Raw genomic sequence first — 15132 nt, 5'->3', positions numbered from 1 at the left:
GTGGAATATGAAAGCAGTTAAGCTCCTGAGCAAATACGTATATTTTTTCGCTGTGAGCGTGACTGTGGATAATGATTATTTGACGTCGACGAAATTCATTACTAAACAGACATTGTGTTTTAAGAGAAAACAAAACTTTAATGTTTCATAACTAAAATTACTGTCACAAATCATAGGAGTAAAAATACTGGTTTCCGTTGACGGACTCATCTTCAGTAGTACAACTATATTTATTTGATATGGACATATGAGGAAACTGCGTAGGTGCTATGTATCTTCGTATGAAAGTGTGAAGTTGAGTATTCCTATTAAAAGAAACTTAGCAGATTGGAAGACAGAGGTCAGTAAACAGAAGATATCAATAAGCGAGGCCCAGAGCTACTCTCGATTCGAAGTTCGTAAACAGGAGGACACAGCACCCACAATGCTGCTTAACGTGGACAATGGCTCTTAGTCGAGGGACCATTTATTGCTTTTGGATTGGTTATCGATAAGACGACTTCATGCTGGACTGACTTTACAGCTCACCACTAAGATCGCAGTTGGCGTAGCTGTACAGGATGGAGAAAATCAACCTGATAATATGGTCAATATACGGGAGGAGATGTGGAATTGAGCAAAGTTTGTCGGAAACCACAGGTCAGAAACGCACCGTAGTGGATTTACGGCTATACACCGACAGTCAATCAGCGACCAGCGCTAGGAAGTGCGTGAGTTTAAATTAGTTCTACCCAGCTAATATCTTTTACACAAAATAGCGCAGTTACTAACACAATCACCCGCAAATAATGATTTCAGCTGAACAGTCACAGGTAGGCGAACTTTAAATTTCTATCCGTGGCTAGATGTGATGTTTACTCGGTAGAGCTCGACTGTTAAGTCATCTGCGCAAAATGTCGGTAACGCCATTAGCTGTTTCAGATAATACGCTGTACTGCGCTAACGCTACTACATTGTCATAGTCGACGTGTGATATTACAAGATGTAATGTTATTAACAGTGAACCGTAAGGGCCAATTGTTTTAATTCTAACTGAAGTACAGAGAGAATGAACGAATTTTAACTGCAGCAAATACAGTAGCCGGCCGCTGTGGACGAGCAGTTCTAGGCGCTTCAGTCTGGAACCGCGCGTCTACTACGGTCGCGGGCTCGAATCCTGCCTGGGGCATGGATGTGTATGATGTCGTTAGGTTTAAGAAGTTCTAAGTCCAAGGAACTGGTGACCTCAGATGTTAAGTCCCATAGTGCTACAGCCAAATACAGTAGATCAGGGAGAGTGCCTGAGACAATGGTGAACAAGAACACAGAAATGAAATATTAAACATTATTTTGTTCTAAAATGACACTTTTTACAGAAAACGCTGGATATTCCTGCCTCCAGCATTGCTGTAAGGTTTACATCGCCAGAGAAATGATTGATGCACTTGAAAACTTACCTCTCTGACTTAATTATCTTTGCTTTGCTCGCTCATATCACCCTCCTTGCTTGTAGCTTTAGCGATCAGGATGGAATAACAACTAAATACAGACCGCTGAATAAATTATCTGATTTCGCGCAACGGAATAACGTCTTATTAGCAGACAGAAGATGGAGAGTGACGTCACGGATCACGTACAATATTCGGCTATGGTTGGATTACCGAAAGGAGATTACTACGCAGTCCATGCTACTGTTTCATACTACACAAATTGGGGTCTGGGGAAAATCTCCGGAATTCTGAGGATATTGTTACGTAAACGGTGATTTGCCTTTGTAAATTTAAAATGCAACCTCTTGTTTCTTTTTTTTCAGAACATTGACTATTAACGTCAAGTGACCCCTAACACACAATAAGTGAGACATTAATTTGAAGGGAAATGCAGTCATCGCCAAGGGACTGAGGTAATCGTTTGTGATAAAGTTAAGGCGTCGTATTCCCTCATATGTATCGAAGATACACATTGAAGACATGTCATTCTATTATATGCTGTTTGCTACGGTAATACAATGGTGATAGAGTGGTGATGTAGCACTGCTTTGGGAATACCGGGAGTTCCACGAAACTCTTACAAAATTCCGAAAAGTCACTGTTAGACCGGAAATCTCCCACCATATCGGTATTCTTTCTGTCCGATATCCGGAGCTTCATGCACTGTATCGTGATCATAAGTAGCAGCGTGAGAATCACCACAACACGCCGGTGACTAATGCCAACACAGAAACCCGCTAGAACGAAAGAAAATCAGACTAAGCGTTTTCACACGTGATATTGATTAATTTGACGAAAGTAGCAGTGATGGATCTCACTCAATAATCAATTACAAGATAATTACCCACACACAGCGGGTTGCTGTGATGATGAAAGGTCGCCTCAAAACATCTTCCTAGGTACTCCAAAGTAACATCAAAAATGGAATAAATAACATCACACATTTCGCTATGATAATTAAACTTAAGTAAAAGGAAGTAAAAACGGCAACTGACTAAATAAACACATTCCGGTATTTTCTTCGCAAGACCAGACGGGAATGCTCCAAGAAGAACGTCTGTGCACATACGACTCCAGCCAAGAATGTTTGAAAAGCGCCCCCGCTAGAGAAACAGCTCCCTTCTTTAAAAAAAAATGGACGGGTATGATCTGTTGAGTTGGAAGTATTCAAATAAATTTCTCACTCTAGGTTTAGCTTTTTTTATCCTTACGACGGGCTGTTGCTTCCACTTCGTGTCGATAACGATGCCAATTACAGAACAATTTTTCTCTTTAAAAAGTTGCGGGGAGAGTGAGGGGATAGATTCGTTGAGCTCAAATTGCCCAACCATCTCTCTCGCTCCGTGTCTGGTTCTTTCATCCTTGTCACGATCCATTCCCTTCTCTCTCTACTTCTACTTCTTTTTTGGAAGCAGCTACGCCAACATCCAACGACAAATACAAGATGAAGGAAAAATAGTATGCATAACTTGGTAGATAAGGAGGCGTTATAAGTCCATGACATATACAAGATCAACTTCTCCATTCAGGTAAACGTATCGTTGGTACACATGCCACTGCATGTACACAGACATTTGTAGGTAAATTTTGTATATTGCTGCCGTCTGTTTGCATCATCTCATGAGTGATATCTTCCCACACAAGAAACGGAATAGGATTTTACTACAAGGCAAGATCCATACAAGAAGAACAGCATTATGTTACCGTCGTCTAAGGAGCAGCATGTATTTGAGTCCATACCGTGGCCCAAGATTCACTGGATTGTAATCCTGTTGAACAGACCTGAGCTGTGAAAGAACGCCAGCTGGTGATGTGCTAAGCCACAGAGAATGTCTGACCTGCGAGAGGAGGATATCTCGGATCACGCACGAAACACAGGTACAAAGCTATCTAGGATGAACTGCTGACATTTTGGGTGATAGAACAGGAAGAACACACGTGGTTATAATATTATGGCTGACCAGAGTATTTTTCTTAAAATTTGGTCAGTTGTTTGTACAATGCAGAATTTATCCAACAAACTCAGATCGCAGGTCAACATTTGGACTAATAATGGTGGAAAACTGTAGTATAAAACATTGTTAGCATCGGGTAACAGTACTATTTAACCCTAAAGAGTAGAAAGTATGGCTACTGAAACCCGTAAGAAGAGACTATCTATTTGTTGCTGCTACATATTCTACCCGAAATTCAAGTTGTTCTGAATTCTTAGCTATTGTAACTGATATTTTAAGCGTATGTCGGACAACCAGTGTGTGGTGGAGGACGAGATGAGAATGGAAGAGAAGTTTTTCAACTTTTATCATTGAATTTCGATAATGTACACTGTAGCTTGATGTGCTAGTGCCATGTAGCACAGCTCGTTGAAACTTGGACCGTACGTAGATAGAACTTCTTCAGTATAGTACAGAGAACTGAAAGAAATAAGCGATGAGATGAACAGAAACGACACTTTTATTCAAAGGTAGTAATTACACTGAAGCCACACCGACCATCCAGTAATTGCCAATCGTTCTGCTGAAAGAATGAAACACCCTACCATAATAAATTCTTTCCAACCTTCTGACCAGCTTAGGAACACGTTGCAGAGCATGCACTGCCGTCCGTGCTGATCACACACCCTATTAAGAACTGTGTGCCACATTTTGTAATACAACGGAGATCACCATAAATAGCGATGACTTCAGTGTGATTATTTTCTTTCAATTTGCTGGAAGTGTCATTTCTAGTTGTATAATTCCCTATTTATTTCACTTACCTTCTGTACAATATTGTAGCAGTTATGTCTATTCATCGTCTATGTTTCATCGAGCTATGTTACTTGGCAGTGACACATCACGCGGAAGTTACCTTCTCTCGTGAGTTTTGCACAACACTGTAGATGTAGATGCAGAAACGCAGTCAGTCGAAATTTGTGTTTCAATCCATTATACTGCGTTTTAAATTTACAGCCAATTTGGGACATAAAAAGGAGAAGATTCAACACCCTTTTATTGCCGTTTACTATTGTATAGATCTGAAAGCAAAACCAGCCACCATGTTTTATTTATTTTCACTCGTGTTGTCGTAACGGATTCTTCATGCACAGCGAAAACAAAGTCAGTAGAACACTAATGTGCAAAGCGAGTAGAAAAATTGTTTTGTAAACTGTAAAAGAAATTTCTTGTACAAATGGTGGAATTTTTGGTCTCATTTCCCAGTATTCTTAAACTGCTTAACTATATATTTACTACTAACATTACTTACAATTTCATAAAGTGTTATTAAATACCGACAACCGCAACAAAAAACACAAACATAACAGGTATGATACCCTGCAGACTTTTATAGGGATAAGAATGAGATTCTCGTACTGTATTCTGCCGTGAAGAACGATAAGAAACTGCCTACAATGAAGTGGCAAGAAATTAGATTCGCTGTAGATTCAAAGGAAAAAGGAAGTTACTTTTACTGATTGTATGGTACTTAACATACGAGGATAAGACATCTCAATTAGCAACATAACAGTAAACAGTGAGATAAAGAGCGTGTAGATATATCGTATTATTTGAGAATGATTAACACACTAATTTCACAGCAGTAGCCAAATGGAAGCTATTTGTTATATCCGGAAAGCTATCAGATTTATGAAGCTCACGAAAATGGCTCTGAGCACTATGGGACTTAACTTCTGAGTTCATCAGTCCCCTAGAACTTAGAACTACTTAAACCTAACTAACCTAAGGACATCACACATATCCATACCCGAGGCAGGATTCGAACCTGCGACCGTAGCAGTCGCGCGATTCCTGACTGAGCGCCTAGAACCGCTAGACCACTGCGGCCGGCTTGAAGTTAGGAAGTTTGTGGTAAGGTGTCATGGGACAAAACTGCTAAGGTCATCGGTTCCTTAGCTTACACACTATTTAAACTAACGTACGCAATGGACGACACACACAACTACGCCCGAGAGAGAACTCGAACCTCCGATGGGGGGAGCCGCGCGGTCTGTGACAAGACACTTTAGACGCAAGGTCAAAATTTGTTAAAATCTAAATATAAGATATATTTTTACAATAATATTTAAGCGTTAGGTCATTTTGCCTAAAAATTCCAGTATATAAAACTACATAGACATTGTTCATAGTTTCGCAAAATTTATCGAAAGGATGTGATGTGTAATCTATTTTACACACTTCAAATAAGGCGATCGGGTCATAATTCCGGTGAATATGAACAGCACAAAAATTGTATATCTCATTAAAATAACAATACATTTTTCACTGCAGCAACACATTTCTCATGGCACCATTCCATGAAGTTGTCTTGACACTGAAGTCAGAATTTCGTTGATACTGGAACGCCGTAGTGTGGTCTCCTCTTAGCTTGACGTTTCTTCGAACTGCCTGGTTAAGAATACATTTTTCTTTCCTTTTCCAATCTTTTCGGGTTTCATTTACATTTTACGTGGATGTAAGAAGTAGTGATTTCTGATTCCTGACTGACGCTTTTGGCATAGACTTCTTTGGAGACGACAATAAGTTGCGAAATGAAACGATGACTCGCTAGTGTCATTGTCGTCATGAAGTGCGATAAAAGGAGCTGACAAAAGCTGACGTTCATTTTACTCTTGTGTGTTGTTCAAAAAACATGGTTCAAATGGCTCTCAGCACTATGTGACTTAACTTCTGAGGACATCAGTCCCCTGGAACTTAGAACTACTTAAACCTAACTAACCTAAGGACATCACACACATGCATGCCCGAGGCAGGATTCGAACCTGCGACCGTAGCGGTCGCGTGGTTCCAGACTGTAGCACCTAGAACCGCTCGGCCAGCCGGGCCGGCTTGTGTGTTGTATTGGCTCGACGATGTACTAGACGGCAAGGACTCATGTACAACCACTGCGTGTGCATTCAATGGAAAAACGAATTCCTTTCTCTGCAATCGCTGGTGTTGCCCCTTTCATCCATATGGTCTCGAAAATGTTTCCAAATGTCAATTTGTTGACCTTGCTTCTCCGTTGATCTTCCTTGCTGTTTACTAAATATTGTTTGGCCGCCTATTACCTTTGCCGGAAGGTCTTTTATACTTTGCATTCTTCTTTATACACAGCCAAGGGGCACCCAAAATAATACCGCTGCGTGACTTTGACTTCTGTCCTCGCGGCAAGCTTTAATTGCGCTTTTCTTGACATCATTGGCCCACAAAGAAGAGGAGTTTCATGTACTTTCACTTCTGCAATACAAAATGAAAGCAAAATAACAGTTCCAATTAACTGCCGTAAGGACATTGACCCTTTTGACGCCTAATAATGACTCGATGAGCGGGAAATGCCAAATAGTTTCTTCCTTAAATTGGTAGTATTGCACAAGGATACTAACTCGCTGGTACCACCATACTCTCATCCCAGTATGGAAACGTTCTGTGCTAGGAATATTTAATAAATCACAAGACGAATTATCCAAGATATATTAATTTAAATCCAGCACTATTTCACAAAGTAGAATATTTTCAGAGCTTAAATCAAACAGCAAAATCTCCCCCAAGCTATAATACAGCAATGAAGCGGTGAGGAAGTGTTTTCTACATTTCAACTTACACATCAGATTCCTACAAGAACAGCTATATGGCAATATTTTCTTTACCACATCGTACGTGACAGTCAGGAGGAAATTTGTAAAATTAACCACATCCACTCAGTTTGGTGGATCTTATCCTACATCTTGACACGGTGAACATATTTGAGGTTACCTTTCGTGTTTGCTGTATCATTAATTAGTGATTTAATAAATGGAAGGGGACTAGACACTGGTATGTTTCTTACATTAATTAATATGCAATAAACAAAAGAAGACGCGCTGTATGAATCAGTTAATGCGGATGATAATCACGTTATAAAATGAACTACTTTATAGACAATATAGAGAACACCAAGTATGGAGCGCTTTCCAAAGCAGAGAGCAAGCCCGATAGCAGTGAGAATTTTTGCATGCTGATGTCGTCCACAAACTCTTGCGATGCCTCTGCTGCGAAAGAGGCGCACAATTTCGTCGACTCCGTGACGTCACTTTTTCTTCGGCAACTCGTGCAAGGCCCACTTCCCTCTGACAGCGGCCTCGTGAATATATTTCGCGGCTTTTCAGCCCTTTGGGGGCCGTGGGAGCAAGGGCACTCATAACTGAGTACACACAGCGTATCATCCACCGATGGCGCCCCTATTCATTCATATTCACCTACGTTACTGAAACTCTTGAACACATCACTGTGAATTCCGACAGTCGTTATTCTTCGAAGATATATATTAAGCGTGCGCCTTACAGCGATGCAGAAAACTACTAAAATAAATTTTAGTTGCAACCAATGTATTCTCGCGACGACATAGATCGTTTAAGTCAGTTCGAAGTTCACGCAACATGTGTAACGTCGTGTTGGTGCTAGCAACGCTGTATTCTCTGGTTTTCTAAGCTTGCCCTTTGAAGCATGTTACGTATAAATATATGGTTGGTCAAAACGTTTACACTGGACTCGCATTAGGGAGGATCACGGTTCAAACCCGCGTCCGCCCATCCTGATCTAGGTTTTCAGTGACTTCCCTAACCCGTTTTAGGCAAATTCCGGGAGGGTCCCTTTCAAAGGGCGCGCGGTCGACTTCCTTCCCCAACCTTTCCTAATCCGATGGGATCAATCACCTCGTTGTTTGGTCCCCTCCCTCAACATGAACCAATCAACCATCAAAACGTTTCCATTTGATGGCGTTGGTGCAGCGCATATCCAACATAGCGGGACTCCGGTGTGGATATATAAGCAGCGGAATACAGGCAAGGGATCAAGCGGCATTCGTGTTTTTCCCACGTTCGTTCGCTAACTTAGAAAAAGTGACTTTTTTTTTTTTTTTTTTTTTTTTTTTTTTTTTTTTTTTTTTTTTTTTTTTTACGGAAGGACAAACACCGGTAGACGTACATCGGAGTGTGAAGAATGTGTATGTGGCAGCACGCCTGTCGGAAACCACCGTTGAGAAATGGTGCTCCAAGGGGTGCTACTGCATCGTGATAATGCACAGCCCCTTATCACAAATATTGTAACGCAGAAGTTACACCAACTCAAGCGGGAGGCACTCAAGCATCGTGCTCTTTCCCCACACGATTTTCACGCCTTCGGTCACTTAACCTTCTTTGTCCCTGTGTAACATATATGCTACATCCAAATTTAATTTTTTTCTAGCTCAGGAAATAAACCCAACTCGCTGTGCCTAATTGTAACATATATTTTAAACCATGTGATATCGTCGCATCACTTTTTTTTCGTCTCTTCATGTTTACTATAGTTTCTAACGTCTGCTTAAACAAGTTGTTTATCGTAGCCTCAGAATTTCGTCGAAAAATAAAAGTAGTTTCTGCTTGGTTTCAGTAATTTTGGACTAGAATGCTTTAGACCATGCTTCAATATGCTAATATACTCCACAATATCGAATAAGTGATGGTTTATCTCATCACAACGATATAGCACTATATCGTTTTTAATGTAACACTTGGACTATATTGGGAAACAGCTTATATTTTCACATTCCAGTGATGTTGTTTTCGTAAATTTTAGGTTTTTTACGTTCAGTTTTCCGAGTATTGAATATATTTCGATTATTTCCTAACATAAATTATTTTGATAACGTTCTAAGATTTTTGCGAATCGAACCAATTTTTATATTCGGTCTTTCAGTCTTGTTTTGTCCAAGAACAACGCATTAACCACCAATATAAAGATTTCGTTTACGAAGTTTAAGCTCAGGATTGAGGAAATTAGAAAAGGCGTGCAAGGGTCGACGAGTTCTGTCGGACGCGCATGTGCAGCAGGTATTTACGGTCTTTTTCACGCAGCAGACTCGTTGTTTTAGCAAACGGCTATCTTTAAATCAGTGCGCCGGTGACAGAATTGCCTCAGTGCTCACCGTGATTTTGTCTTGTTGGCATACCGATTCTGGACTGTACGGCATTCGAAAGGAAACTGCTTCATCGCCCTTTATAATTTCTTCACCATTTAATGCTACAAAATAAAGGCCAAAATTTTGATGCATTTGCGCATACGAGGCAGCAAAAGCAACAGCAGCTAGGAGAAGAAACATACCATCAACATAAATAGTAATGTTATTTAAACACTATATTTATACATCCTACAGCTGACACTGCAATTGCGGAAGTTTTCGTATTAACAGAACCACGCACAAAGATCGAAAACAGGAAGTGCTTTCGAGACTTCGTGGTGTAGGAACTGAAAAAACTGACACCATGGTTCACAAAATGGAGATATATTTTCAAACGTGAAAACTATAAAGTATTGTGTGTATTTCAGTATTTTGGTCACATCTAGAGTTGGTGAGATGATTATCTCCGTGTGAATTTGCAAATCTCATTTACTATAAGATGTTTCACGACAATCATCACACGAAACAGGTTCATCTTGTACAATAAAGATAAAATGGAATAAAAACATTTAAAGAAACGGTGATCTATCAGTAACACGCTCTGGCAAGAAAAAGACGAAAGAACAAAAATCATGTCAGTACGAAACGGGTTTTAGTCTCATGCACATATCAGTAAATAGATTTATATGTATTCCACTAATCGCTAACGCAGAAAAGCAGTTGTTCTATGGTTTAAGTGTATCTAAATGGATTTCTACACATATTCCAAAAATAATACCAGGATACTAATTCAATTCTACATAGAATATGAAAAGAACTTGTCCTTCTTGTGGCAGCAGTGTACCGTAAATATCTGGAGGAGCAAAGAGTTCATAATGATTAGTAACACGCTCAGGTTATTCCGGTTTTCAAGAACGGTCATCGGAGAGACGCACAGAGCCATAGATCCGTATCACAGACATCGATATGTTGTAGAATTATGATGTTATGGAAGCCGATGATCTTCCCTCTAGAAATCAACGCGGATTCAGAAAACAACGACGGTGTGAAACATAGCTAGCTCTCTTCGTCCGCGAGGCCCAAAAAGCAGAAGATATAGGCGCACGGACAAATGACGTGCTCCTGGACTTACGGAAGACCTTAGATATAACTACGCACTGCCACTTAATGAACAAAACACGAACGAACGGAATATCAGATCTACAGTGAGATTGGACTGAATAGTTTGAAGCAAACAGAACACAGCACGTGATTGTGAACGGAGAGAGGTCTTCAGACGTCCAAGTAATTTCGGAAGTGCCCAAGGGGAGTTTTATAGCACCATTACTTTTAGCAACATATATAAATGACCCAGTAGATAACGTAGGAAGTTTCATGAAGCTTTTTGCGGATGATACCGTTGTATACAAAAAAAACAGCAAAACTATAAAGGAGTAGTTATATACAAGGATACCTTAAGAGGATCGACACTTGGTACAGGGAGTGGAAATTAACCTTCAACGTAAATAAGTGTAGCGTGTTGCGTATACATAGACAGAAAGAACCTCTTTGTATGATTACACACTAGCAGAATAATCACTAAAAACAATACCTTCCATAAAATATCAAGAAGTGTGCGACCACATAACATTAATCGCGGATAAGGCAGACGCCAGAGTGGGATTCGTTGGAAGAATCCTGAGGAAATGTAGTCCATCGAAAAAGGAGATAACTTATGAAACACTAGTTCGATCGATACCTGAGTATTGCTTGTCAGTCTAGGATCTGAACTAGAGGACTGACAGAGGAAACAGAGAATATAGAAAGAAGAGAAGCACGTTTCATTACAGGTTGATTTAGCAAACGCGAAAGCGTCGGCTAGATACGCAGCTAACTGCAGTGGCAGATGGTGGAAGAAAGGCGACCTGCGTCACGGTGTGATTTACTGTAAAAGTTCCGAGAGCGTGCGTTCCCGGAAGAGCCAACCGATATATCGCTTCTCCTACGTATATCTCTAGAAAAGATAGTGGAGCTAAAACGTGACACATTCGAGTCCACACACAGGCTTATCAGCAATCGTTCTTCCCGCAAACCATTCGCGATTGGAAAACGATATGGGGGAAGCGACTCTGCTACACAAAGTTCCCTCTGCTACACACCGTAAGGTGGCTTGAGGAGTATAGATGTAGATGTAAAATGCTTTTATCACATCATGTTTCTTCATCAATAAACGAAATGTGAAAATTTAGGAAATGAACGTAAAATATAGCTAACAACGAAAGTTGAACTATTTATGTGAATTATATCACGGTTTGCCACGCTTACATGGTTAACAAGAGTGAAAGTTATCTTGGGTCTCCAGTATGACCACATGCCACGCCACCTCTGCCTTATTTCTAGAAAATGTTGTCATGTTTGACACCACTTCGGACTAATTGTGTTACACTTGTCACTGCAAAGGAAACAGCTGCTTTGTTTTTGTGCCCGCCCGTTCGTTGATTTCTTCGTTGGATGTGTGTTCTCTTCGTGTGGGTCTATAAATCATGTAGATGCATCTTGCTACATATGTGGTAATAAAACCACAGCAAAAGAGGATAAAGAAAGCGAGATATTACACCTTTAGAGAAAGGTGCTGATGTTCAGTACTTCTGAATGAGTGTAACATATCAAAAGAAATTGTAGGACGCTCAAAATGTGACCTGTGCATATTTTGAGGGGTTGAAAAGTTAAATAAATGGAAAACGTATTTCAGTATCAAATGATCTATCCCTGTAATCACATATGTCGCTATAAGCATTTTTTCACATCTGCTGTTTGATCCTTTGAAAATGTTGTTTTAGTTCTACACATCAAACTTAGATTGTTGCAACAATGTTTTACAGCTTAAAACAGACACAGTAAATGCTATCAATGTCTTGATCTTATGTGGCAATAGCCCACATCTAAGAAACTAAAATTAATCTTTTATGGGAATATAAATCTAAATTGGGAATGGATAACGTATTAGAGAGAACTATAAGTCTGTGTGAATTGCGAGCAAGGAGTACATTTAAAGTTTTAGCACAGAACCTTTTGATGAACAAGAGTGTAGCAAATAACATAATTTGAGTCAAGAAGATGTTCGAATTTTACAAACAACTTGAATGTAATACGGGTGTCAAAACTCACTTTCTTCATTCTCATGTAAATTACATCCATGACAATTTTGGTGTGTTTGCATGATGTACTCTTGCAATAGGATTTTAAGTGATGAAAAGTAGATATCTTGAATGTGAAATGTACGTATAATGGTAGACTACTGTTGGATGTGGAAGATTATGTACAAAGGTGGACACCGAAGAGAATCCAAGAAGATGTACTTTCAGCAGCTGCCCAGTGGTAAATGTTAATTCTATATTGTAAATGTTAGTTTTATATTCATTTACTTCTTAAACGTTCATTCTCTAGAACATTTTCACTCGTTACAAACATTCCGATATAGCAATGTCCGTAAAAATTACGTGTCTTAATATTTTACATTTTCGTGGTTTCTGGAAGAACCTGTCATGAGAGGAAAGTTTCGAATGTAATTTTTCTGAATATACTGGAAAAAATCCATTGTGGTACACTTCCCCATTTAACATCCAGAACAGCTAACGTATTAGTGTGTTCTACAAAGTGGCAAGAGATACCTCGTCTACTTTGTAACAAATGTTGTTACTGTTGTGATCTTCAGTCCAGAGATGCAGCTCTCCATGCTGCTCTATCCAGCGCAAGCTTCTTCATCTCCCAGTACCTACTGCAACCTACATCCTTCTGAATCTGCTTGGTGTATTCATTTCTTGGTCTCCATCTACGATTTCTACCCTCCACGCTGCCCTCCAATACTAAATTGGTGATCCCTTGATGTCTCAGAACATGTCCTACCAACCGATACCTTCGTCTAGTCAAGTTGTGCCACAAACTTCTCTTCTCCCCAATCCTATTCAACACCTCCTCATTAGTTATGTGATCTACCCATCTAATCTTCAGCATTCTTCTGTAGCACCACATTTTGAAAGCTTCTATTATCTTCTTGTCTAAACTGCTTATCGTCCATGTTTCACTTCCATATATGGCTACTCTCCATACAAATACTTTCAGAAACGACTTCCTAACACTTCAATCAATATTCGATGTTAACAAATTTTACTTCTTCAGAAACGCTTTCCTTACCATTGCCAGTCTACATTTTATATCCTCTCTACTTCGACCATCATCAGTTTTTTTGCTCCTCAAATAGCAAAACTCCTTTACTACTTTAAGTGTCTCATTTCCAAATCTAATTCCCTCAGCATCACCCGACTTAATTCGACTACATTCCGTTATCCTCGTTTTGCTTTTCTTGATTTTCATCTTATATCCTCCCTTCAAGACACCATCCATTCTATTCAACTGCTCTTCCAAGTCTTTGCTGTCTCTGACAGAATTAGAATGTCATCGGCGAACCTCAAAGTTTTTATTTCTTCTCCATGGATTTTAATATCTACTCCGAATTTTTCTTTTGTTTCCTTCACTGCTTGCTCAATATACAGATTGAATAACATGGAGGAGAGGCTACAACCTGTCTTACTCCCTTCCCAACCACTGCTTCCCTTTCATGCCCCTCAACTCTTATAACTGCCATATGGTTTCTATACAAATTGTAAATAGCCTTTCGCTCCCTATATTTTACCCCTGCCACCTTCAGAATTTGAAAGAGAGTATTCCAGTGAACATATTCAAAAGCTTTCTCTAAGTCTACAAATTCTAGAAACGTAGGTTTGCCTATCCTTAATCTAGCTTCTAAGATTAGTCGTAGGGTCAGTATTGCCTCAAATTTTCCAATATTTCTGCGGAATCCAAACTGATCTTCCCCAAGGTCGACTTCTACTAATTTTTCCATTCGTCTGTAAAGAATTCGCTTTAGTATTTTGCAGCCGTGACTTGTTAAACTGATAGTTCGGTAATTTTCACATCTGCCAACACCTGCTTTCTTTGGAATTGGGATTATTATATTCTTCTTGAAGTCTGAGGGTATTTCGCCTGTCTCATACATCTTGCTCACCAGATGGTAGAGTTTTGTCAGGACTGGCTCTCCCAAGGCCGTCAGTAGTTCCAATGGAATGTTGTCTACTCCGGGGGCCTTGTTTCGACTCAGGTTTTTCAGTGCTCTTTCGAACTCTTCACGCAGTATCATATCTCCCATTTCATCTTCATCTACATCCTCTTCCATTTCCATAATGTTGTCCTCAAGTACATCGCCCTTGTACAGACCCTCTATATACTGCTTCCACCTTTCTGCTTTCCCTGCTTTGCTTAGAACTGGGTTTCCATCTGAGCTCTTGATATTCATACAATATCCCTAGCCATCCCTGCTTAGCCATTTTGCACTTCCTGTCGATCTCATTTTTGAGACGTTTGTATTCCTTTTTGCCTGCTTCATTTACTGCATTTTTATATTTTCTCCTTTCATCAGTTAAATTCAATATTTCTTCTGTTACCCAAGGATTTCTACTAGCCCTCGTCTTTTTACCTACTTGGTCCTCTGCTGCCTTCACCACTTCATCCCTCAAAGCTACCCATTCTTCTTCTACTGTATTTCTTTCCCCCATTCCTGCCATTTGTGCCCTTACACTCTCCCTGAAACTCTGTACAACCTCTGGTTCCTTCAGTTTATCCAGGTCCCATGTCCTTAAGTTCCCACCTGTTTGCAGTTTCTTCAGTTTTAATCTACAGTTCATAACCAATAGATTGTGGTCAGAGTCCACATCTGCCCCTGGAAATGTCT

At 39.9% G+C, this 15132-nt stretch overlaps 1 protein-coding gene across 2 annotated transcripts in view; it reads left to right on the top strand.

Moving 5' to 3' along the window:
• LOC126298687 (IDLSRF-like peptide) overlaps positions 1-15132 on the top strand; it is a 220634-nt gene that overhangs the window by 58482 nt on the left and 147020 nt on the right. The gene's annotated exons all lie outside the window — the stretch shown is intronic.

This window comes from Schistocerca gregaria, chromosome X (assembly GCF_023897955.1).
Source record: "Schistocerca gregaria isolate iqSchGreg1 chromosome X, iqSchGreg1.2, whole genome shotgun sequence".
NCBI classification, from domain to species: domain Eukaryota; kingdom Metazoa; phylum Arthropoda; class Insecta; order Orthoptera; family Acrididae; genus Schistocerca; species Schistocerca gregaria.
The sequence above is the reverse complement of the archived record's forward strand: the minus strand, read 5'-3'. Positions and strand labels throughout refer to the sequence as shown.